The 26,044-nt window shown below is 44.7% G+C and overlaps 1 pseudogene across 1 annotated transcript in view; it reads right to left on the bottom strand.

The window, feature by feature from the left end:
• Positions 1-26,044, bottom strand: part of LOC147019680 (uncharacterized) — a 62,654-nt pseudogene that overhangs the window by 15,520 nt on the left and 21,090 nt on the right. Inside the window, exons 3-4 of the transcript XR_015061481.1 lie at positions 12,493-12,599; positions 11,827-12,214 (exon numbers count right to left, since the gene is read on the bottom strand). The product of XR_015061481.1 is annotated as an uncharacterized LOC147019680 (transcript). The remainder of the gene's footprint in view (positions 1-11,826; positions 12,215-12,492; positions 12,600-26,044) is intronic.

Raw genomic sequence — 26,044 nt, 5'->3', positions numbered from 1 at the left:
CCAGAAAGTATGTTGGTACAAAAGAGAGGGACCACCAACCTTTTTTGCCAATGGGAAAGTGATAGCAAGAGACTTTGAAGATCCATAGACTCCATATCCATAGATCTATAAGCCCATAGACTCAGCTTCTGCATGGGAAATTACAATAATCTTCACTGCCTTGGTTTTCATGGGATCAAGCTAAGCAAGGTGTGAGGCAGATGCATCAGCCTAAAGTAGAGAGCAGTATTCCTTCAAACTGTGGACGAAGGCCTTGTCGGTGGATAAGGGTTCAGTTTTGCCAAGGAAGGATTTTGCATGATTGATAATGCCCAGTTGGCAACTGGCTTTGGAAGCCAACTTTGAAATGTGGTTTTCCCAAGAAATTTCGGCATGAAGTGAGAGTGAAGTGATCTGACTTCATCTCCTCTCCCTGTCAAAGCTGATGTGCTGCAAGGCAGTGTTCTAGGACCTGTCCTATTCCTAATGCAGGAATCCATCCATTGTTGGGAGAGTAGGAGCAGAATGTTCAAAGTAGAGTGATCTGGTCTGAATCCGAATTGATGATCTGAGATGAGGCCATTGCAGAAGAAGGAAGGATTTGATGATGTCCGATTTTTTGACATCGGCCTGGGTTTAGAGCTCTGTAAGGTTGTAGCTGAAGCTTTGGATGTTTGAAGTCCACACAGTTAGGGAGGGACAGGGCAAGAGGAGCTGCTGGCAGGATGCAGGAATGGGGAAAGGAGCAAGGAGAGGGGATGGGTGGGGAAGTGTGGAGTAGGAGGGGTGTAGTCAGCTGAGAGTGTGAGGGGGGGGGTGAAGCTGAGAGGGGTGGGATGAGGGGAAGCTGAGAGGTTTACCACATTTTATAATACTGTAATGAGTATTGGGGGACACACACTTGACAAAGCTTCTTGATGTTCTTAACAAGTCGAGAAACGTTTGAAGGTGAGAACCAATCCTTAACAGGTAATCGTCTTAGGATATTGGACTCAGGATATTGGACCAGGATCTGTAATTTGTTCAGGGTGCCGGCGATACTTCACGAAGGACACCGTGAAATCTTTCACGTCCACCATAAACCAGTGCTGGCATATGGATCCTTTGATTTGATTGTGCTTGTGATGGCCAATGCACATGCTTAGAGTTGAGTTGTGCACACCTCTAAACTATCCTGCCAGCTGCACAATAATTTGCTGTGCTATTTTTTTTTTAATTATGATTATTTTGCTGGGTTATGAACATGATTTTGCTCATTTCAGAACTGAAAATGGTATCAGTGGTTATTCTAATGATTTGTGGTCTCAGGATATATTTTTAATACACAGATCACGAGATCTGAGATGTTGCATTAATCGTTCTTGTCTTGATTCAAGGAATAACTTTTGTGACCTTGGCCAATTTTTTTTTTTTAAGTTTTGTAATGAAAAAGTTTTTTCCCTCACCCTCCTTTCCCTCACCCCACTCCTTAAAAAAACTGTAGCAATAGAACGAGAATGAATGTCTCTTATTATCTCTAGTTTATTTGTATTTATTGTTGAAGTATCTTATGTGAAATGTTGCTCGTGGAAACAATCTTGAAAGGTCACTGATGATAAACTGTGGTTATTATTATTTTTTTTTTAACATGGCCTTAGCATGTATACAATACTCTAGCATTAGATATTTTGCTAATACAGTATTTACTCATATTTCCACAGATGATGCATTCATTTTCTTCCAATCAACATAATTACACTAATATAGGTATTCATGATATCATAGGTTACCATATAGACGTCACAGACGAAGGGATGGGGTTTTCTGGCCGAAGTTCGACGTTTCTTGAGGCCAAAATCATCGCATGGCTGCACAGAAGCTAGGGCAATGGCCCCACATTCAGACATTGACAAAAAATTACTATATGAGTTTACAGGCACAGGACCCCTTCCCTTTGGCAGGCACAATTCACAACTTGCTCTTCCATGAGCCCTGTTGATATCGGTAAATATATTTTTAAATAATCGTGCTATCTTTCCAAGGTCAGATCAAACTATGATTGTAAAAGGGCACATTTGACTGACGTCACTTCACTCTGACTTTAGGAACAAAGGTTACCACTGACATCTTGTGACCAGAAAGAATATTGGTTTCTAAAAACATTGTGATTGAGTTTTGCGCCATAAACGTCGTAGTTTTCTGCTAGCTAAGCACCAATCGCTTTGTTTAATTGACCCAATGTTCAATTTTTTTGTGATGACCAGGAAATATACCTATACAAAAGAAAGAAAGTTTGGTTTATATCCTATAACATGTTGCTTTTAACTTCGAAAGCAGGCATAGGATAAATAAAACTCTTACCTTGTTTTTTTCACGTTCACGTTTGTTACAAACTCGTAGATTTACCAGGCGTTGCACAGTAAGAAAACGTGAATAAGTAACACTTTGTAGCGAAAGAATATTAGAAAATTGTAATACCCTCTGCCATGACTACCAGGTGGTGCTACACATTTACATTGAGAATTTACGCCCTCCCCCAGCCCCCATTCCCCTGCGTGACATAGCCTATGTTACCCCCACACAAAGTTGTGTTTGTAACTTTAAAAGATGTGGCCATGCATGTGAGGGATATATATATATATATATATATATATATATATATATATATATATATATATATATATATATATATATATATATGGAGAGTTTTTTTTTTTCCTTTTATAGGTGTATCTATCCGATTTATGACGTCAGTAATGAGCTCTGATAATGCCCAGCACAAAGTATTCGGTAAGTAATATCAACGTGCTGTTACGACCAAATGATTGATTTGTTTGTTCGCAATATGTAAGCTTATGAAGTTTGGTGCACATTTCCCTTTGACAGGATGTGGAGGTGATGTGTTCATGAATGAAAGCTCGAGGGATTTGTTTTCATTGTTAAATGTTTTGTTTTGCAAGATTAACCAATACCAATTCTAAATTCATCATTGCAGTGAATAAATCATCATTGCATTACCAGTGAATCGCATCATCAGTGCAGTAAATTCATCCGGGTTTTTTAATTCATCTAATCTGCTCCCTTCTCCATAGTACTCCTGATTTGTACTTTTCATACTACACTTTCCATCAACCTCAAACAAACTGCCAAAGCTCAGGACAAAATTAAACAAGCTTGTTTATAGCGCAAGTGTGCAGCTCTGCTTGTGGCATCCAACGCCAGCTCCTCATGCCTTCCTGACTTCCTCACACTCTCATACCCATGTAGCTCTAAACAGGATCTTCTCATCCCTCCCCCTGTTATGGAGTGCCCAAAGGCAGTGTCTTGGGCCCAGTGCTGTTCCTAATCTTCATCACCAATGTTACTGATTCTCAAAATCCTTTAAATCTCTTTGCTGATGAATCCATCCTGTGCTGTAGCATCCCTCATCCTTCAGATAGGTAGGCAGCAGCCTCTTTCCTCTCTGTAGACATTGATAGAATCACGACGTGGTCCAACACTTTGGAATATGTCGTTCAAACCTGACAAATTGCACACACTCTGTCTCTCTGAAAAACACTGTCTGGCAAACTCTCCCATCTACTTCCTCAACAATCCTCTTGAAGTTGTCACTCAAACCTTTGGGCCTCGGTATCAGCCTGATCTGTCTTGAGCAAACCACATATCCAAGTGAGCTTTCAAAGCCAGCCGCTGATTGGGCATCATCAGTCATGCTGCTTCTTTCATTGATACATCTGAACTGTTATCTAATGACAAGACCTTCATCTGCAGCTTGGAATACTGCTCTCCCCGTTTGGCTGGTGCCCCTGCCTCACATTTTATTCATTTTGATGCTATCGAAACCAAGTCCTTCAAAATCATTGGAATCTCTTTCGATTAAGCTGGGTCTCTGGGCCGATTACTTTTACATCACAAATAGGTTGGTGGTCTGTCTTCTACCAGCTCCTTTCCAGTCTTGCATCCTCTGTCTCCCCCCATCCTTACCCAGGTTTCTGCAGTGTGTTTGTGTTCTGCCAGTAACTCTCTTCTGGTGAAACTCAGAAAATCCAGACTCTCTGCTCACCTCCATGTGTTTGTTCCTTTTATTTTTTCCTGCCTGTGTAACCAACTTCCTCGGTCTGTTCAATATTCCTTCCCTCCAGGACTGCAAGATGGCTCTTCACTACCATTTCAGATCATCCCCCTTTCACACCCATTTTTTTTGTCACCCTCATTAATCCCCCCCCCCCCCCCAACCACCACCATGCCCACCTATTTCTGGGTTTCTCGGTTATCCGGGTTTCTTGGTTTTCTCGGTTATATCACTTTCCTGCAGCAGCTCTTTAGAAACCACCTCGTTGCCCTGGGTACCGCTCATGATTGGGCACCCCACAGCCCAGACGTGAACCCTCTGGACTACTGCTTCTCGGGAGCTGCCAAGGGCTCTGTCTACACCAACCACCCTGCCACACTGGATGATCTGAAGCAGGAGGTGTCAGACTACCTCCAGGCAGTGCCACATGAGACATATAGGAAAGTTGGACAGAACTTTAGAGTCAGGATCAATGCCTGTCTGAACCGTGGAGAGGCACACATCGAGAACGTCAATTACATGGATTTTGCATAAATGCCAATTTCAGACCTTGGGCTCTCACTAACTCTAGCAATGACTTGCTGCAATAGCAATCAGTGATCGAAAATACTATGTCATAAGCTTTCAAGAAAGGTTTGGTTCACGTTCCTGAGGTTTCTGTTTCTTTGTAAATAAACATTTAAAGTTGCATCACACTTTTTGAAACTGTGTGTGTGTGTGTGTGTGTGTGTGTGTGTGTGTGTGTGTGTGTGTGTGTGTGTGTGTATGTGTGTGTACGTATATATGTACATATATATGTCCTGTATATATGTTTATAAAACATTTTGCCCTTCCCCTAAGTAAAAGTAAGTCTACACTACAGTCTGATGGGTTTATTTAATCTGGTATTGATGTACCATATATGATGGGCCAAATGTCCTCCTCCTGTGTCAAAGTTCTTTGTTATTTATTCCTTAACCCTACCCGGGCTGGGCTATTTTGGCGGCGGTTGGGAAGTTATCATGAAAATCCACGAGAGGGGGGCATTTTGCACCCCCCCCCAGCCCAGATAGGGTTAAGGCTGTATGTTTGTCTGTTCCTTCGATATTTCCAAAGTCGACCATCTTACTTCATCAATTACGCCTGGAGGGAGATAAATTGATTGGGGTAATCCCCTTGTTTGGCTAATCCTGTGTGTTGGAAAGCAAAGAGACACATCAAAACAACCTCTTGGGCAGATTCATTCTGGCACATCAGCAATTGCTTCAATTGCTTGCAGTTGTGGATGCGGGCCACACATGTGACATTTGGTGTCAGGAGTGGGATTTGACCTTCCTCTCTCTAAGAGAAATTTTAATTTATTTGCATGAGAGCATGTTTGGTTTTATTTTAAATTTAAAAAAATTGGAATTTTTGGAATGTGCTAGAATGGGGAAAAACAGCAGATTAATACGTATCTATGTTTAACACGAGGCTGCTGATAAAGCGTCTGGTGGGGAGGAGCTTTGTGAAGGAACGTCTCTTACTCTGAGTGCCCCAAGAAGGAGCCACTCCCCTTCCTCAGGCTCAAGAGGCATGACGCAAGGAGATTTGGCAATATGGATCCAGGCCATGATGGTGCAAATGAAAACGTTTAATAATGTAGAAGTGAGATTCACAAAAATTATCTCACCCAGTTCTGTGTGTATGGTGTTTGTGTGTCTGAGCCCAGAGACTGGGTTAGCTTTTTTTTTTTTTTTTTTTTTTTTTTTTCCTTGTATAAGTCTTGTAATGATTAATCGTGCTTGTTACCCTCGCCGAAGGAGAGGGTATTGTGTTTGGGTCCGTTTGTTTGTTTGTCTGTCTGTCTTTGTTTGTCTGCACAAAACTTTCATGCTTGTCTCTCCAACTGCTTGTCAGATTGAGATAAAATTTTCACCATAGGTGTGACTATTCATGCAGAATGTTTCAATCATAATTATGACATCATAGGTCATGTGGTGTGGCAGCAATGTTGGAATAACAGAGTAACTTCGGACCTCTATCTCAAACTGCACCAAGGAAAAAAATTGAAACTTGGCATAGCAAGTACTCCTCACAGGGAATAATTGTGATTTTTTTAAAATGACTTCCTAGGTGCCTTCGTTATGATGTCATAATTGCATATGTAGAATGCTCCATCTGATCAGTGTGAAAAATTTTGAGGGTCATCTAGAAATAAGATAGTCCACAGAAAAAAATTTGATGACCTCATCGGTCGCGTGATTCGGCAGCTATATTGTTTGTTTTTTTTAACCTTCAAAAATCTTCTCTGAAGTGGCTGAACAGATCGAGGCAAAACTTTACACGTATGACCACCTATCCATGAGGAACCAAAGGTTCACACATATGACGTCTTCATATGGTTTGGCAGGCATATTTGATTTACCCTAAAACATATAGAAATCTTCTCCAGAATAGCTGGACAAATCGAGGGGAAACTTCACACAAATGTTCCCCAAGCCATGAGTGTACAGGTTTGTTAAGAAATAATTGACAGGTCACATGGTTTGGCAGCCATATTGGATTGAAGGAAAATATTAAATAATGTTTTCTCTGGAACCCCTTAATCAATTGATGTGAAACTTCACAATTATTATCTCGTAGTGATGGGGAATACAAGTTTTCAATTTCAATTTGATCAGACACATGGTCTGGCAGCCAAATTTTTTTTTTTTTGGAATAAGGCTCGCTTGGTTGTGCGTGGATGGGTTTAAGGGTAAAGGAATAGCAGCTGAAATGCGAATCCTATCCAGGTTCCTCCTGATGAGTTCATCTTTGCTTTTTGCTTGTTTGGGTTCCTTCTGATAACTCCAATGCAGGACTGTTCCTATTTGGTCTTCCATTTGATTTGAATTTAATTTATTTTAATCCCATTCTAAATTCAATTGAATAATGAATAATACGAAAAAAAAACGTCATGGGTCAGGGTGAGGTGTCCAATAAAAGCAGGGTTGCATCAAAAAGAGACGTTTTGGTACCTGGTCATCACTGCTTGCAGTTATAAAGTGGCAGTTATAATTATCTCTTATTAATTATTAATTCACCAGTACACAAACACCACACAAAATACACCACACAACTGGTGAGGGTCTGCAATCTCCGATTGCTCTTTCTTGTTTGTTTTGACTTCGTGTCTCAGGATTCTGTGCCATGTGTCCTGTGCCTCTTTATTGTTTTTCTTAAGGTTGCGTGTGTGTCTGGTCCTGCCATCTTTCCTGTGTTAACTGATTTGGTTTATTTTGAACACTTGAAGGAAAATAAATGATTTACGGTAATCCTCTTGTTTGTCGAATCTCATGTGTTAAGCATGCGACCTGCTTCTAGTTTTGCATAACAACTGCTCGGACGACTCACTAATTTTGGCCCTTTAGTTAAGCTATTCATGGGATTAATTCCCGGTGTGTATAATCACTGCCGTCTATAATCCCTTGCAGGTTTAGATAGATGGTGGACGATGAGCCGACCGACAGATAAACTGAAAGGAAATTTGAAGAGCGTTTACTTTTTACCAACTGCATAAAAATGTTTGAAACTACTGTACTATATAACTACAAAGAGAAACTGTGTATATTCCTCCTAAGATGACTATTTTAATCGACTTGTGCTTTAATTTGCAAAAAAAAACATGGAAGAAATGTCCCCGCCATTTTCTGCCTCTGCAGCCAAAGGCGGAGGCATTATGTTTTCCGGCTGTCTGTCCATCCATTAGCGGGGTTGTTATTTTTGTTACCATAACTTGTGAACCACCAAAGGGATTTCAACCAAACTTGGTGCAAGTATTGACCGTAATACAAAGCCAAAGTGATTAGATTTGGGGTTCAAACGGTCAAAGGTAATGTGAACTTTAATTGAAAATATGTGACCTGAATAACTTGTGAACCACTGAAGGGATTTCAACCAAACTTGGCACAAGTATGGACTGCAATACAAATATGAACCCATTCATTTTTTTGTTCAACAAGTCAAAGGTCATGTGCCTTTTGAAAATCATTTTTGCAGACCATAACTCGAGTTAGAAGCATCTGATGTTGACTCTTCTATTTATCTCTCTCTCTCTCTCTCTCTCTCTCTCTCTCTCTCTCTCTCTCTCTCTCTCTCTCTCTCTCTCTCTCTCTCTCTCTCTCTCTCTCTCTCTCTCTCTCTCTCTCTCTCTCTCTCTCTCTCTCTCTCTCTCTCTCTCTCTCTCTCTCTCTCTCTCTCTCTCTCTCTCTCTCTCTCTCTCTCTCTCTCTCTCTCTCTCTCTCTCTCTCTCTCTCTCTCTCTCTCGACCTTTAATTGAGATCAATGTTGGCAGAGATGTATTCATCTGCGTTTGCATCAAATTCTAGTTTAATCTGTTTGTCAATTATTTGTAAATATTACCTGACATTGCAAAGTAGAATTTCTTTGGCCTTTTCCTGCTAAGGGTTTGAGTACTAAATTGTTAAAATTTCAACAGGTTGTAACTATGGAATCACACATAATGGATTGATGTAGCCAGAACAGTTTGTCACGAAGTTGATTTCTCTATCTACAGTACATCAGAGTGATGTGATGCTTGTTAAATGTGCCATTAAGCGATTTTATTTTTAAATATAACAACAGCGTTTATATCACAACATAAGTGTGCAGGGTTAAAACAATTCCTCCATATATTTGCACTTTTGTGAAAAAAAAGAACAAACTTAAAAATGCAGTACATAATCATACAATTGTATATACAGTATATGACATGTGTACAAAAAGATATTTCCCATTTTCAAAATGTTTCAGAGCGAAAAACAAAACGTCTGTTACAATGGCAACAAGGAACTCACCCACCGCTGGGGGAAATGTGACTGTTGGAAACTATATAAGAAAAGGACTAACATCTTTGCTTCATTTTGCTGGTGCAGGACCATTCCTTCCTTCATGGTTGGGGAAAACACTTTTTGACTCCATTTGACCTGTAAGCATTGGAATTGATTAGGTGCTGGTCTGACATAGAACATGTTTCAATCCTGGCAAATCTGTCTCATGCCGGTGCTCCAGAAGATCGTCAAACGAACTATATATGATCTACTTCCACGATCATCCTGGTCACTTGAGCTTATCAGCCTCATCATCAGCCACAACCTGACATCCCCCACTCATGCAGTCAACAAGTTTCTCTCACTGAAACCTTCCAATCTACTGTATGAGTTGAGGATGGAGGCTTCAAAGGCAGTGTTTTAGGCTCAGTCTTGTTCTTAATCCACATAGACGACCTATCTGATGTTTCTAAAAATCTTCTCTTTTATTTTTCAGAAGACGACACATTATGTCATATAATACCCCATCCCACCAACAGGCAGGCAACAGCTGCATTACTCTTTGCTGATCTGGAATTAATAAGGTGCTGGTCTGTCAAATTGAACATGTGTTTCAATCATGGCAAATCTTAGTCTCATGCTGTTGCTCCAGAACAACACTCAAGCAAACCACCTATCTACTTCCATGGTCAGCCACTGGAAGAAGTTTGGTCTCTTGAGCTTCTAGGCCTCACTAACAGTGCAACCTTTCCTGAACTGACTATATAGCAAAGCTGGCCTCCAAAGACAGCCACAGATTGGGCATCCTCCATAATACTAAATAATTCCGAGACATGAGAACAAGGCCTTTGTGCTTACAGCCAGCAATTCCTTTGCTGAAAGCTCAATGAAGTACTGCTCTCTCTTATTGACTGGCACCCCAGCATCATCACATCTGTATCTCCTGCAATCAGGAGATGCTAAATATATATATATATATATATATATATATATATATATATATATATATATATATTTTAACATTATTGACATCTTTCATGATGACGCAGAAGCGATATTAGCCTGATTAAATCCCACTCTTCCCTCCAGGACTTTAACTGGTGGCTCATGTCCTCCCCCATCCCTATCAATGATCGTTTCTTCACTGATTAATCGGACCAAATCCAACCCCCTTTCGTGCAGGTTTCTTTGTTTCTCCCCCCCCCCACCACCACCTCCTCCCACCTCCCTGTTCATTAATTCCATTCTTTGTTGTGTCCAACTGTGACCTCACTGCCCACTGTCAGCACATTCCCTTTTTCCTATCACTGCACTTTTCCATGAGCCTGGTAGATCTTAGAAAAAAAAATACCCCAAAAAACTCCACATCTTTAGTCTGCTTCTATGAACGAAACTCATCTGAAAGATTAGCCATGTCTGCTGAACATGGCCAAGATGAACAAATTCCTTGATTGCCAAGGGTTGCCCACCTGTTTATTAGACTAGCCACAGTGTGCCTATTAGTGATTGCTACCTCCAGCTACTTTGGTCACTGACATCCAAGTGATGTGAAATAGAGTTTTGTCCAGCCTTACACAATGCAGCATGGTTCGCATCAAAATGTCTTCCTTTGCTCTGAATACTCTTCACAAGACCTGCACAACTTGCACAACTTTCATATATTTGAACAGTGGTCCATCATATAGAATGCTACATTAACACCTGCAGTTCTGCCCTGCCAATGAGCTGGTCACAATAAAAGGAAGCCGAGTCAAATCTACAGTATGTGTCTACGTACAGTGGCCTGCAAAAGTATTCACCCCTACCAATAACGCCACATCGAGATGGATTACGAATGATGTGGAAACAATTTTCCAAATGAACTTTTTTATTCATAACCGAAGAGATGAAACTAAAACACTGTTGTAGTTGAAGGAGGTTACATGTCAATACCTGCAAAAAAACATGTACAAATTAAGATTCACTGGTTGTAAAAGTATTCAGCCCCTTCGGTCAGTACTTGGTAGAATAACCCTTTCGCAGTCATAACTGCTATGAATCTTTTTGGGGTAGGTCTCTACCAGCTTTGTACAGTGAGATGGTGAAATCTTTGCCCATTGTTCACATGAAAATTGTTCTAGTTCTGCCAAGCTTGATGGCGATCATCGATGGACTGCAATATACAAGTCTCACCATAAATGTTCAATTGGGTTCAAGTCAGGACTTTGACTGGGCCACTCAAGAACATTTATTTTCTTCTTATTCAGGAACTCCAGTGTGGCTTATGCTTTGAGCTTCGGATCATTGTCCTGCTGAAATGTGAATCTCCTACCCAGTTTCAGATTCATGGCCGACTCAAGCAGTTTTCATCAAGGATTCTCCTGTACTTTTCACCGTCCATTGTCCCTTCTATCCTGACAAGCTTGTCAGTCCCTGCTGATGAAAAGCAGCCCCAAAACATGATGCTGCCACCACCATGCTAGAAGATGATGTGCAATTGAGAGATAACCTTTAATCCTTCTGAGTGTGATTGCTCGAATTACTGGATGGGAGGAACCTGCTGTGTTTTAATCTTTAGAAAGACAACAAAGGAAGTGGAAGAAGGCATGAGCAATCCTTCATGTGTTTCATATAAACCTCTGTTCTAGGTGTGGAATCTCTCCCTGTAACTATTATTGCATCAAAGGTCCCTAAATTTGAAATTTTTCAACCAGTCGACTGGTGTGATGCACATCATAAGTTTGCACTGAGAGAGAACACTTGGTAAAAAGAGTCTCAATTTTTGGGACAAAATAGATTGTGCTTGAATAAAGTAATTGCATTCATGTGCACCAACAGTCGTCAGGGTAAATTATGTCATTTCATTCAACTTGCGAAATCGCTGTAATTCATAAATTAATTGCGTAAGCTTTCTGGCTTTGCTCTGATCTAGATTGTCAGAGTAATTTTGTTACAAGTTCGGCACAAACTGTATGTGAACAGATGTTAATGGCAATCACTTGGTCAACGTGAAAAAAGTGCTCATCTTAGCTTTATCGAAGCACCAACCTGCATTTTGAGACTCTTCTGCAGACCAAACAGTCTCTCCCACAGAGGTTTGATCAACCTTGGCCTTAAAACAGGTCACTTGTGAGTTTTGGCCCAACAAGCGATCGAGCTGTGCAAAGAATCGGAATGTGGGTGAAACACGCCCTGTCGTCCTCATGGTGCTCCTGTCACGGTTGTACCAGAATTTGAGCTTCTTCCATCGCGCACGAACTTGCTCGGGGGGTCGATGGAAACCCTTTTCAGCCAAGATGCTGCTCAGGCGTTGGTAAACGTTGGAGTTCCGCAGTCGTTTGCCCGTGCACAGCTCCACCATTCCCTGATCTTCAACGAGCGAGATCAAAGTTCTCGTTTCGTTGTCTGTCCACCAGGTCAACCTTGCCCCATCCTTCTGTGGTGATGATCACAATGCAAATTCAAAGGAAATCTGTATCCACAAAACCGATGAGTCCTCTATAACTCTACTATCTTATGCAAGTGCTGAGATGCTATTAAGGAATCTGTCTACCATTTATACATGTGGTGGAAGGGCAGGAGCACGGATTGAATTATAGAACAAGATCAAGAACATTCATGAGAAAGAATAAGAATATTGTACAGTATAAATGGAGATGGGAAATTGACAGGGTGTATGGAAGGAGGTGTAAAAGAATATATAAAAATAATTACCAACGCTTTTGCTGCCATTCTTATTTCCACCCATTTTGGTTGGATATTGGAGCATGGAAGAAGGTCGAGGCAATCTCCCTCATCGCCATTTTCTTTTTTCACAAGATCTGGATTTGAGGAAGAAAAAAAAAATCAAAATAGGGACTTTTCATGGTGCTTCATAATATTGTGACGTCCACGGGACTTGAACAGTCCCGCCAACGTAGAATGAGCCAAAACGATGGAGGCGGTTTATTTATTTATAACCCAAACATGGCGGTTCTAATCGCTCTACCGCAAACGGGACGAGGAAGGTGGCACGAGTCACTTTTCACTGAGTTGATGATGTTTATTTGTTTTTACTATTAACCAGAAATAACAAGACTCGGCAAGAAGAGGGATCCGGGGCGATTCGACGGGATGGTGTGGGTTCGGGCGTGGGGAAAAACACAGACAATTCCAATGAATATACAGATCTCAAACCCTCTAAGGCGCCAAGCACACACAAGGTAGGTATATCACAGGCAAGGTATATCACAGGCGCTACCGTACCAGCCTTAACACTTACTGACTCACACCTAATTAACCTAACGAAATAAAGTAGGAGGGGCAATGGGCAGTGAGTCGCAGCTAACTTACCTATCCTGCTTAATGTACTTAATTGGAAGTGGCCTTATCCACTTATCCCTTATCCACTTATCCCTTATCCCTTATGGCCTTATCCTCGCCTAAACAATCATTCGTTTTTTTATTTATTTATTTATTTTATTTTATCACATGAGAGCACTGAGCGAAGTTGCACTCCATCTTCTGGATCATCGCTCTTGCCCAGCACTCTTCCAGTGATCTGGGGAGGGGAAACAAAAGGTTCCACAAAAACACAACACTTATACTTTACATTCCTACTCTAAGCCTTAACGACACTATTCACAGGATATTTACACTTGACCGCCTCCCCCAGTGGATGCTAATAGCCCCAGCGTTACCTGGGGAGCCAATTTTCAAATTTGCTTGCCCCAAAATTATGCGGACATCATACCCTTGCTGCACATGTCAAGTTGTGCGGGATCGAGTGGGACTCATACATCTTCACAACACTCACACCATGGTCATCATCACATTTCTAGGTCATGGTCCTCATTTTAATCATGCAGGCTGAATCCCGTCGTGGCCGTGGGGTGGGTTACCACAAGATGATGGGGGCATCTCAGGTGCAACCATGCCCACAGGTAAGCTTTAGTCCAACCCAGACGTTTCTCCGCCCCGCTCCCTTTGATTCCCACCCCCCTGGTAGCCATCAGCTCTCATCCCGTACAACACACTGGAAGGGGTCTCACTGGCTCCTCTGGCCTTCCTGGGTCGCCAAGGTCCTACCCGCCTTGGTCGCCCAACCAGACCCTCTCCCAGTTGCCTCCAGACACTGTCACCATTAGCCACCAGGTGGTGAATCTCCTTGAAGGGGGTCGCAATTCACGCTCACCGTGAGCTTCAGCAATCCCTGTGGACAAGCACATCATCCCCACCCACAAAACCCACATGACTCCCCCACCCCATCGGCCTTACATGTGACACCTGCATTTCTAACACTTCACCGACCATGACCTTCCCTGTTACCACACCATGTCCAATAAAAAATCAATGTGTGCACCATACATTTCACTACTTCACTTAAAACAACTCACACAGCACTTCTCACCCGATCCACGCACCGGCCATTGGACAGCCACTCGTGCCCGCTTTGTTTCCAATTACCCACTGTTCCGATTGTCACTCTAAAACCCAGCAGAACTCACAAACCCATGCCAATTTTCCCACAATTCATTTTTTTCCACCAAAGGAGGGCACTTCGCCACAATCTCAGCAGCCGAGCATGGCCGTATATGCTCAGCCCAATCTAGTCTCCCCGACCACCGACAGTGATCTCCGGACCCGACCTATGAAAGGGCATCTCAGATAGAGCTGGCGGTTCAGCAGGAGGATTCACCCTCTCCGAGTCGAAAAGTCTATTGGAGGGTCCCTCCATTGCCGGGTACCGGCAATAACGTTGCATGTGTCCTCTTCGCCCGCACCGGAAACAACTCCCCATAAAAGGCCCCCGTGAGTATCGGTGAAATGTCTCTTCCGGTTCCGGACCCCTCGGCCATAATCAAATTGCTCTATTGGCTGGGCTGGACCCCGCCGCTTTGGCACACCAACTACCGAATTACCCCTTATCAAACTTAACAGTTTCTGGCAAATTTCCTGAAACATTTGGGTAATGCCAATTTCTCCCAGCCCCCCTCCCTGATCCTGAATCTCTGCCTGTCGGATCGTCACTGATGGCCTCTCGGGAACCCGACCCGGCCGACTCCACGAGGCCAGCCTGGCTGCGCACTCGGCCGCTCGGTGCACGGTGGGTGGATCCTGTAGCTCCACTAGCGCTCGGACCTCAGGGTCAGGAAGAGCAGCTAAAAATTTCTCGAGTGCCAGTCTGTCCCATGCCTCCACTGCAAGGTCCCGATACGCGATCCTGACTGATTGGAAATGTCCTGTGCCAGCTCCTGCACTGTCTCACCCGGCTTTAATCTGCGGTGCTGGAGCTGGGCCCGCACCAGATCACAGTTTGCCGTGAACCCAAACCGAAGGCTCAACGCCTCGCAAATGTGGGAGCTGGTCAACATCCCCTCCGCGATCACGTTTAACACATCTGCGGCTGGTCCCCGCAACGTTGCCACCAAATTCCCTGTACGTTCCCGCTCATTCCACCCGTTTAGTCGGGAAATGCACTCAAATTGCGTCAGAAAAGCTTCAACGCTCCCTGACCCGTGGAAATTTACCAGGGGGATCACTTTTACGGTGGCCGGCTTCTCAGTTTCTCCCTTGTCCGAATCCAGCCCAGGGATCAAACACCCTTGTGGTTGCGTATCCAATTTCGGAGCCCACTGTGGCCAAAGATGTTTTGTGGTGAGGGTCTCATGGGTCAATTTTGCCTCCTGTTCCAAACGTTGAATGGACCGATTCACCTCTTCCCGCAGGATCTTCTGGGCCCGCACAACCTCCTCCAAGGCTCCGTCGCGAGTTTATAGCTGCTTCTCAACCAACCCGGACACTCTACTTACAAAAGACGGCTCTACCAGGCCTTTATCCAAGACTTCATCTTGGCTCATAATTTTATCTTGTTCATCCAAACGAGCCTCCAATCCTTTTACCTCCTCCGCCAAATTCATCCCTTGCTTCCTCAGCTCTCCCCACTCTTCAACTTGCAGCTGCATACGAGCATCCACACAGGCACGATGACGTTCCAGGCTTTCATCCACTTTATCAACTCGAATGTTCGTTGCATCAATTTTATCTACCAATTTTTTTCGTATATTTTCCCCCTCCAATGTAATTTCTACCTTTGTTACCTCCAATCTAGCCTCGAATTTGCTTTGTATTTCTCCAAATTTAACATCCACACACTCCTGCATCTCAGTTTTCATTTTCTCCATCTTTTCCCCCAATTCATCCCTCATTAAATCAATCCGTGCACCCAACTGTACCCCCATTACCCCCAATTGATGTCATTTCTGCCCTCTGTGCCGTCATTTCTGCCCTCTGTGCCACGAATTGATTTGCTATTTGTGCCGTCATTTCTGCCCTCTGTGTCACGAATTGATTTGCCATTTGTACCGTCATGTCCCCTATTAAACGTTCCAACATTGTCTGGATCGACATCGCGCCGGTTTCCGACGCTGCCGGCCCCGTTACGGGCAATGAAGCACGGTCCACGCTCGGAATGGGGGAGGTTCCAACCCTACCCCCGTCTCTCCCTTCTTCTCCCGACTCGCTGCCAGACACGTGGCCTTCCTCCTCAAACATCTGCACATCCGCCATGGTGCAGAAGTCCCGTTTGCCGCCAATTAATTTAAATTTGAAAAATCCCGCCAAAATTTTCCCGCGCTTGCGCGCTTTTCTGTAATAATTTTATATTCCAATTTATGGCGAGATTTTAATCTTGGTATATTCTCCCGATACCAAATATAATTTAGAGGGGTTCGAACATCCCACTTCTGACACCAATGTGACGTCCGCGGGACTTGAACAGTCCCGCCAACGTAGAATGAGCCGAAACGATGGAGGCGGTTTATTTATTTATAACCCAAACATGGCGGTTCTAATCGCTCTACCGCAAATGGGACGAGGAAGGTGGCACGAGTCACTTTTCACTGAGTTGATGATGTTTATTTGTTTTTACTATTAACCAGAAATAACAAGACTCGGCAAGAAGAGGGATCCGGGGCAATTCGACGGGATGGTGTGGGATCGGGCGTGGGGAAAAACACAGACAATTCCAATGAATATACAGATCTCAAACCCTCTAAGGCGCCAAGCACACACACACACACACACACACACACACACACACACACACACACACACACACACACACACACACACACACACACACACGAACACACACACACACAAAACGTAGCTACTTCTGGTGGTCAGGCTGGACCGTGCTGTGGACGCAACTGTCCCTGGATCGGCGTCGGACGAGCTGGCCTTGCTCTCGTCAGGGGGGCAGGAGAAACCGTGGTGCTGTCGACCTCCTGGTCTTGGCCCAAGTCCGCTCACAGCCGCCAGGGAACCAGTTCTGGCGCCAAGTTGCGAGCAGGAGAGGGAGGCAGGTCTGCCCGCCGTTCGACCCCGTACTCCGAGTCAGCAGAACCCCAGAGCCAACTAAGGTGAGGCACGAGGCTCAGCAAGGCTCCAAGACACGATCAAGAACACGATCTAATCAGCACAACAACAAGGACGCTCTCCGCGCAACAGCCTCCACACCAAAAAAACACGATCATTTTTGTCCCGATCTTCTTCCTCTTCCTTTTCGACCCCGAACAGAACCTTTTTATCCTCCTGTCCTCGTCACTTCCAATCGAGCCGTTTATTGGCCCACTGCCGTCGCCTTCCGCCAATCGTGATCACGGGGCGGAGCCATCCGCTGCACTGTCCTGTGACGTCACGGCCATCCTCCAGGGACTACTAAAAGGGGTTTACGCAGACACACTTACCCTATCCCGTGTCCCTATCTAATTACGTGACAATTATCATTTCCCCCTTGAAGAAATGAACATTTACTAGACAACTTATCACCACTGAATTGCTACTTATTACATCGAGATCCTGGTAAACTCGAACAGCATGGCATACCTAATTAAACATCCTAATTACCCTTTGAATGCATACCCCCCCCCCCCTCAAACGTAACAATATTAAGAGGTTAATGGAAAATAAGAACAGAATTTTCTCAAATGATAGTTTGTATATTATGCAAGAAATATATATGGATGGATACCAGTATCATGTGGGTTAAATCTGTGTCGAATCAATGATGCCTCATCTAGATTTTGCCAAATGTGGAGTAGATATTTAGCTCACCTGGACTTTCGTCAGGTGAGCTTATGCAATCGAGCATTATCCGTAGGTAAGTGAGTGAGTGGGTTACTGACTGACTTAGTCAGTCAGTCTGTAAACACTTCAGTCATTATCGCTTGACCCAAACAAGATTTTGATGAAACTTGGTTACAAGCTTCATATCTGATGCCTAATGAAGGTTTATTGACCACATCAACTGTACGATCATTACGAGGGTCTATGGGGGGAGGGGGGGGTTGACCTCCAAGAATCGGTATTTGCTCTTCTCTGAAACCACACATACAATTTCGATGAAATTTGACCATAACCTTCAACACTCGTGATGTACCAAAATTTGTTCACGACATTGAAAGAATCGGTGTCTAAGGGGGTCTGTGGGGGGGTTTGAGTGACTCTTGCTCCTGATCCAGGTGAGCTTCAGGACACGCAGTCCTATTTTTTTTGAATTTTTCGCAGTGTGAAGGCTCGTGGAGGAGCTAGAACATAATAGATCCGGATGTAACAGAACTAAAAGAACATAGAAAGAGAGGAAGAGTGGCACACCAATGGCAGGGTTAAGGGACAAAAAAGTGGGAGACTTGGAGCAATAAAGGATGTGGGGAAGAATGAAATCAGGAGAGGACACATGGGGTGAACATGATGGATACAGCCGTGAATTCTCCATCATAGAAATGGAAGGAAAAACTGGAAACCTGGAAAGAGGTGTGCTTAGGAAGGGTTAATGAGAGCAGAAAATATTATGGTTTTGGGTGGGGGGTGATCAAAGATGGTAGTGAACAGATGTCTTGAAGATCTGGAGGGAAGAATGATATTCAAGAGAATGTGGAAGTTGGTTCCACAGGTGGGGGAATAAAACAAAGAGGAATGAAAGAGTGCAGCCTTGAGGTAAGCAGTGATCCAGGATTTTGTGAGTTTCACCAGAAGGGGGTTACTGACAGACTGTGTGACCTGCAGAAACGTGGGGGTGACAGATCATGGAAAGGGTAGACAGTCCAAGACCAGAAAGGAGGTGACCTATCTGCAATGTGAAAGTAATAGGCCCAAAGATTCACCTTTATCACAGGATATGCTAATAATTTTGAAGGCTTTTGTTTTGACAATGTCAGACTGAGCAAGGTGTAAGACAGAGGCACCAGCCAGAGGGAAGAGCAGAATTCTGTCAAGCTGCCTTGTAGGTGGATGAGAGTTCTAGATTTTGAGCTACAGTGCCTATAGAAAGTCTACACCCCCTTTTAAAAAGTTTCACCTTTTGTTGCTTTATAGCCTAGAATTAAATTGCATTAAATCAGACTTTTTCCACCTTTATTTACACATTGTACTTTTTTTCCTTCACATTTCAGTGGAAAAAGAACTTTTTTCTATTTTTTTTCTACTTTTTCCAAGTGAAAAACAAATTCTACAAATTTCATGAAAATTAATTTAAAATAATAAACTAGAATATCTTGTTTGGATAAGTGTCCACCCCTCCCTGAGTTAACACTTGGTGGAAGCACCTTTGACAGCAATTACAGCTGTGAGTCTGTTGGGATAGGTCTCTACCAACTTTACACACCTTGATTGGGCAACATTTACCCATTCTTCTGTACAAAACTGTTGAAGTTCAGACAAGTTGCATGGGGAGCGTTGATGGACAGAAAACTTCAAGTCATGTCACAGATTTTCGATTGGATTTAGGTCGGGGATCTGGCTGGGCCACTCAAGGACATTTATCTTGTTGTTCCTTAGCCACTCCAATGTAACTTTGGCTGTGTGCTTCGGGTTGTTGTCATGCTGAAAGGTGAACTTCTGTCCCAATTTCAGCTTTCTTGCAGAGGGTAGCAGGTTTTCCTCTCGGATTTTTCTCTATTTTGCTTCAGCCATTCTCCCTTCTATCCTGGTAACTGCCACAGTCCTTGCTGATGAGAAACTTCCCCATAACACGATGCTGTCACTCACGTGCTTCACATTTGGGATGGTGTTCTTTGAGTGATGTTCTGTGTTGAGTTTGCGCCAAATGTAATGTTTTGCATTTAGGTCAAAAATTTCCATCTTGGTTTTGTCAGACCATAAACATTTTGCCACGTGGCTTCAGAATTTCCGGTGTGGACAAAAAGATGAGGTGGTCCTCAAAGGGTAGGAGCTCCTTGTGAGCCAATTTGTTTCTCCAACTCTTTGTTATGTCTTTCAAATTATTTTTGAACCGGAGTTGAGCCTTTCTTTCGTTGGCAGTTTTCACTGCTGCTGAAATACCACCCGTCAATGCTCCAGCCACACTTAAACCAGCAAATAAAGGAATTAGAAATGGGAGAAATCCTCCACTTGTCTCCCTTATTCAATATTTCTTCAACATTGGTTTTGACATTTTAATTTTAAGTGAGCCAGTATCGTTCAAGATTTTCACCTGTCCTCTTGTGAGCAAAACATCAATTCTTGCTGCTCATTTTCTCTGAATTGTATTAACGTTAATCATACAAGGCTTTTGATTTTGAATACAAAATGATAGTTTATGAAGATTGATTTGATTCACATATACCCCAGTTGGCACTTTACTACTCATTTATTTCTCAAAAAAATTATGTGAGACTGATCATAACACCATTATCTGTATTAATCTGCAATTCTGTTTCTTCCAAAAGCAAACAATATGTATCAACTTCTTCACGCTCTCCTCTTTCAATGTATAGGGAAGTATCCACTCGATTAGACTTTATAGTTTCCTTTTGAGCACTCAGGTCAATCGCATAGATTGTATACAGACTTTTAAATGCTGTCATATCCAAAATAGATTCTTTATTTCCATTGCTTTCACACACCTTTTGGTAAGATTTGTATGCTTCAGCATAATCATTTTTTCCCCAATTAATTTCCAATCTATCTTGTGGATAAAATGTTCTATCGAGAGAAACACGAAGTTGTTTCACCTTAGCATTATCACTCAATGCATTATTCTTATCAGTAGCAGTATCACCATCTGGTTTTAAAAAAATGAGCCACAGATATCATGGCTTTAATTCCAGAACACCCAAATTCCACGTGTCAGTGGTTTGGTTCAGTTTAACATGTTGGCATCTTCTTTTAAGGTATGATACATTGAGTGGCTTCTTTGAGTTAAGTCTTCTATTCAACATCGCTTATGTTTTAAGATTAGGAGTATATTCACTAATATACCAACTAATTTCATCAATAACAAATTTATTCTGAGTAGCAAAAGCATTAGCCACACCAAAAAACAATTTATTTTCATTATCATTCCTTTGCAGTTGAAATCTAATTTTAAGACCATACAGAACTTTATCATGATTACAAAATCCAAATATACCTTTAAGAGGAACTGCCACAGTAAAACTATTACCTGCTTTTGTATCATCATTATACATTCCTTTCCTTTGACTATATCCAGGGTTTGTGTTTGTTCCCGTTGACATATCAGGAATAAAAACTTCGACAGCCCCCTTTCCCTTTCTATCACTAAATGAATATAGTGTAAATTTCATCATTTCAGATGTAGCAGAGACATAATCAACTGCTTCAACTTCTTGTGTTCCAATGTACAAACGAACATTATCAAACATTTTCCAGAAGAAATCATTTACGCGTGTAGCGTTTGTGTTAGTCGCAGCCTGAGTGAATGTAAATTTACACAACAAGAAACTTTCTGCTAGATTCAAATAAGTTTGTTGATTATTTATTTCAAAACTTTTTGTTCCATTTGCATTCCAGTCTGTTCCAGTTATTGCATTTACCTTGAAGTAGTCTTCTGTTTTAATAGAGTTTGAGATGACAATGGTATCATCCAAATCATAGATACTATCAATTGCTTCCATACTTGTATTTATTTAGGAAAAAAGATGTTAAAATTTTTGAAACCCTCACCCAAGTATTTGAATTATTTTCTGTCGTTCTTGGGGAGATAACTGAGTTTTGCCTTTCTTAATTTCTTTTATTGCTTGTAATTTATGAGATTCCTTTTGGGCATCTTTTATACTCTTTATAGCACCCACTACATTTCCCACAGCAGAAGCAGTTGAACCAATTAGGTCTTTATGTTTAAGACTAGTTGAACCTCTATCAATTAGAGCATCAATTATCCCATCGCCTCTAAATTGATGTCCGACACCCCTTTGTCGCTTAGGTTTATAGTATTGTTGTGGTTACCAGATTCGCAAACCACCATTCAGGTCCCTTAGGTGAGGTATCTCGGTAAGTGCATGTGTAGTTAGGCCCAAACCCGTTGTCTAGTGGGAATACATGTCATTTATACGTGCTGCGACTCTTCAGGATAGCCGTTTTCTTTTACTATCTTTATTTTGGACCAATCGCCACCATCACAACCACAACAACAACCACCAACCACAACGCCGCTTCACCACAACCGCCATGACCTTTACCGTCACAACTCGCCACCATCGCATCACCGTCATCTCGCGCCACTCATGGGCACCGATGCTGGACTCGTGTAGGGCGCACGTTGAACAGCGTGTACAAAATCACGGATTTTGTGCTTCAAAAACGGATCCAAAACGACACACGCCCACTTTTTGCCGTCCAATCGGTGAGCGAGGGGCGACTGGCCCGCCCCAGGGCGATCGATATATGCAAATTTGTGGATCAAAAACCTCTCACGCCCACTTTTTCTCGGGCCAATGGGGAGCGAGGTGAAAGGTCAAAGGGAGGGGGTCAAAGGCGAAGTTACGGGGGGATAAAAGGACGGTGTTCGTCAGTCAAAGGAGTAGTAAAGGTCGGAACGAGGCGAAGGAGTCGGAACAGAGAGTCAAGACTTCGCGGGCGGTGGAGCTGCTCGTCGTGTGCGTTGAAGTCGGAACGGAGGGGACGAGCTGTGGAGAGGCGGCGAGGGCGGACGAGGGGGTGCTCGCGTCGTGCAGGGAGCTGCACCCCTGGGAGGCCGGCAGCGCGACCTGGCCGAGGTGGAGACGCTCGTCGCATATAATAAAGATCCTCTATACCCCGAGCATCAGCAACCCCCTCCTGTTTCCCCCCGCGCTGAGATAGTGCGACCAAGGGGGCCCCGTTCCCACCCCCAGCCAGGCACTGTCCACGAGGCCCGCGGGTTGCGGGGCCATCGCCGCTCCGCGTCTCATCACCAGACGGGTAGGCCCGACCAGGTCTCGGCCCCAGGCCTACCTCATTCTTGAGGGTATTTCTTTTCCTTGGTTTTGGGTATGTGTTGTCGGCGCCGTCTGTGAAGTAGAATTGTATAAGTGTTGCCGTGTGCTCGGTAGTCGGTATTAGCTCTGCACTGTGTTTTCACTTTTGTGTTTGCTTTTTGTGTAAATGGAATTGTGTTTTCTTTTTTGTGTGCATTTGGTGGAATTGTATTTGTGTGCTTCCCGTGTGCCGAGAATAAATGTGCTTTATTGTTGAACTGTTCTCCCGCTTCGCTTCGTCTTTTCCTCCATTGAATCCCCATCTTGCTTCACGTAAAGGGTTGGTAGTGGGCTGAATACGCCCGATAATTAATCGAACCGTCGAGGTCGACGATAACACCGCTCGGTTATTCTGATAGTCGGAACGGGTCGCTTAAGTGGCCCGTGTCCGAAGTCGACCTGCGGCGAGGTGCGATCGCCCGGTCTACCCTCCGCGTGGGTACTTAGGTAGTTCGAATTTGGCGAGCAACCCTATCCCACGCGGGGGCTGATTGGCTCGATCGCGGTGAGACCGAAAGGTCCACCCGTGACTGGTTCCCGGCGTTAGTCCGAGAGGGTCACGACTGGATTGTCCGTCCGGTGGGCGACGTGCCGCGATTCGAGTTACGTGGCCGTCGCACGCCGGCGGGCGCGAAGACCGCAACACTGGTGTCAGAAGTGGGATACAAATTCATCGCCCTCCTCGCGGCACTGGTATCGGAGAACAGGAAAACGGGCTCTCCTGTCTCCGGCTAAATTTACGGGAATCGGTCCAGGGGTGAGAGAAGCGACCCCTGATTCCCTCCAAATCACGAGCGAGCAAATTAACCCTTCACGAGAAGCAAGATGGCGTCTCAAGGCGAGCGGGAGCCGGGGGTATTAGAAATGGATGTAGAATGTGTAGGATCCATGGTCCAGGATGGAATCCCCGAGCAGGAAATGTTGATTGTGCAGGAACACGGACTCGCCCAACTGAACCCAGGGCCCGAGGTGGGTGCGGCAGCGGCTGCGGTGTATGACACCTCCCCCCCCCCTCTCCACCAAGACCCTTCCCCAACCCCTGCCGAAACGGCTCACTTGAGTGCATCCGACATGGCCCAGCTATTCACCATGCTGGCACAAATGAAAGCGGAAATAATAAACGGAATAAAAAGCATGAACGAAAAGATGGATGCGAATACACAAAAAATGGATGAAAAGATGGATACAAATACAAATGAAGTGAAAACGACGATGGATGCGAATACACAGAACATGAAGGAAGAAATGAAAGAACTACGGGGTGAGACGCAGAACATGGGCCGAAGCCTGCAGGCGGGCATGAAGGCCGTGAGCAGGGAACTTAAAATGGCGACTCCACGTGTCGGAACAAACGAGCTGAAAGGGGGTGCAACGGCTGACGGGCCCGCGGTGGAGGCGGGTGAAAAAATAATTCGTGGAACGTGTTGGGCGAGGGTCGTGACGATGACCGAAAGGGAAAAATTAAATGGGGAGACCAAAACGTGTGAGACGAGACACGAGGTGACGACAACGGAAATAATAGTTGAGACAAGGGAGGTAAAGGGTGAAGAGGTGACCGAGTTGGCAGAGACACGGGAGATGGGAACGATAGAGGGAAGACTACACGATGAAGACGGGGCAAGTGACGCGCACGCACACACGGAGGTAGTGGAGGACAATGGGGGTGAGCTCGCGGAGCGTGTAGAGACCCAGTGCGAGCACCTGGATGGCCCCCTTCAGGAACGAGGGGAGGGAGTATGCCCCCTTGAGGCGAGTCACGACCAGGTGAGTTCGGTCGTGCTTTGCGAGGTTGAGGGGACAGGTGCTGTGGACGGGTGCACGGAGAGCTTGGGGGGTATAGAGGCCCCGGAGACCCTTGTGGGGACACAAATCCCCAGTGTGGTTGTCCCTGTGTGTGTGGTGCAAGGTGTGAGTGCGTCCCCGTGTGTGGAAGCGACCCCGTGTGTGAGTGGTGTGGTAGCGATGGTGCCGGAGTGCGTGCTTCCCAGCACGCCGTGTGTGGATGAGGCACCGTGTGTGAGTGAGGCCGTGTGTGTGAGTGAAACGGCCAGTATGAGTGAGGCACCACGTGTGAGTGGTGTGGTGGCGATGGTGCCAGAGTGCGTGCTTCCCAGCACGCCGTGTGTGGATGAGGCACGGAGTGCGAGTGAGGCACCGCGGGTGAGTGCCCCCGCACGCGTGAGTGAACGGCCGTGTGCAAGGTCGCTGTGTGCCAGGGAGACCGTGTGTGTGAGAGAGCGGTATGAGAGGGAGATGTCGGTTGGCATGCGGGAGCACGCAGCCGCATCTCCCGGTGTGAATGTGATTGTGTGGACTGTGTGCGTCGTAACACGCAGGTGTGCGTGGGTGGAATGGAGACGGAGACGGCGACATGAGAAGAGAGAAAGCCGAGTAGCGGCTGTGGTTGTTTCGAGGACCGTGCCGGGTTCACCCAGCAGTGAGCACGCGGTTCGTGCTGTGCAACGCACGAGACCACCACGTGCTCGCTTGCGAGAGTGAAGTCCCGGTCCGGAAACGCACGCGGTGGATTTGCCGATCCCGCGGACGGACAAAGTTTAGGCAGGTAAATGGATTTGGACCGGACGGGTTCTCCACGCGATCGTGTGTGTTAAGCTCCAACGGGCAAAGCACATGTGTTCGCGTGGGGAACCCCTCGAGACGTGTGGCTTGTGTTTTTTTTTTATATGCGCACGGTGACGTCATGGCTGCACGTGTGGTTGGAATCCGGCAGGAGGGGTATCTCTGCCGGATGGTCCCGTCCAAGGAGGGACGAGGAACACGTGCAGCTGCATGACGTCACGGGCAGGTGTAAAGTGCGCGAGCTCTGAGTTGCCGCGCAGGTGCTGCGCATGTAAAGAGAAAAAAAAAAGGGAAAACAGCAAGCCTCACTTTCGGGTGTACAGGATTCCTGGGCAAGGGGTGAAAGACCCCCTTCCTTGGGCACAGGATGGAAACTAGTTAGGGGGAAGGGTTAGCTTAGCTAGACCGACTTCATGGGGCAGGGGTAAGTCCTCATGGAGTCCGTGGAA

Source organism: Eptatretus burgeri, chromosome 9 (genome assembly GCF_056783735.1).
Source record: "Eptatretus burgeri isolate ZD-2024b chromosome 9, Ebu_testis_v1, whole genome shotgun sequence".
Classification (NCBI taxonomy): Eukaryota; Metazoa; Chordata; class Myxini; order Myxiniformes; family Myxinidae; genus Eptatretus; species Eptatretus burgeri.
Note: the sequence above shows the minus strand (reverse complement) of the source record. Positions and strands in the feature narration are given on the sequence as shown.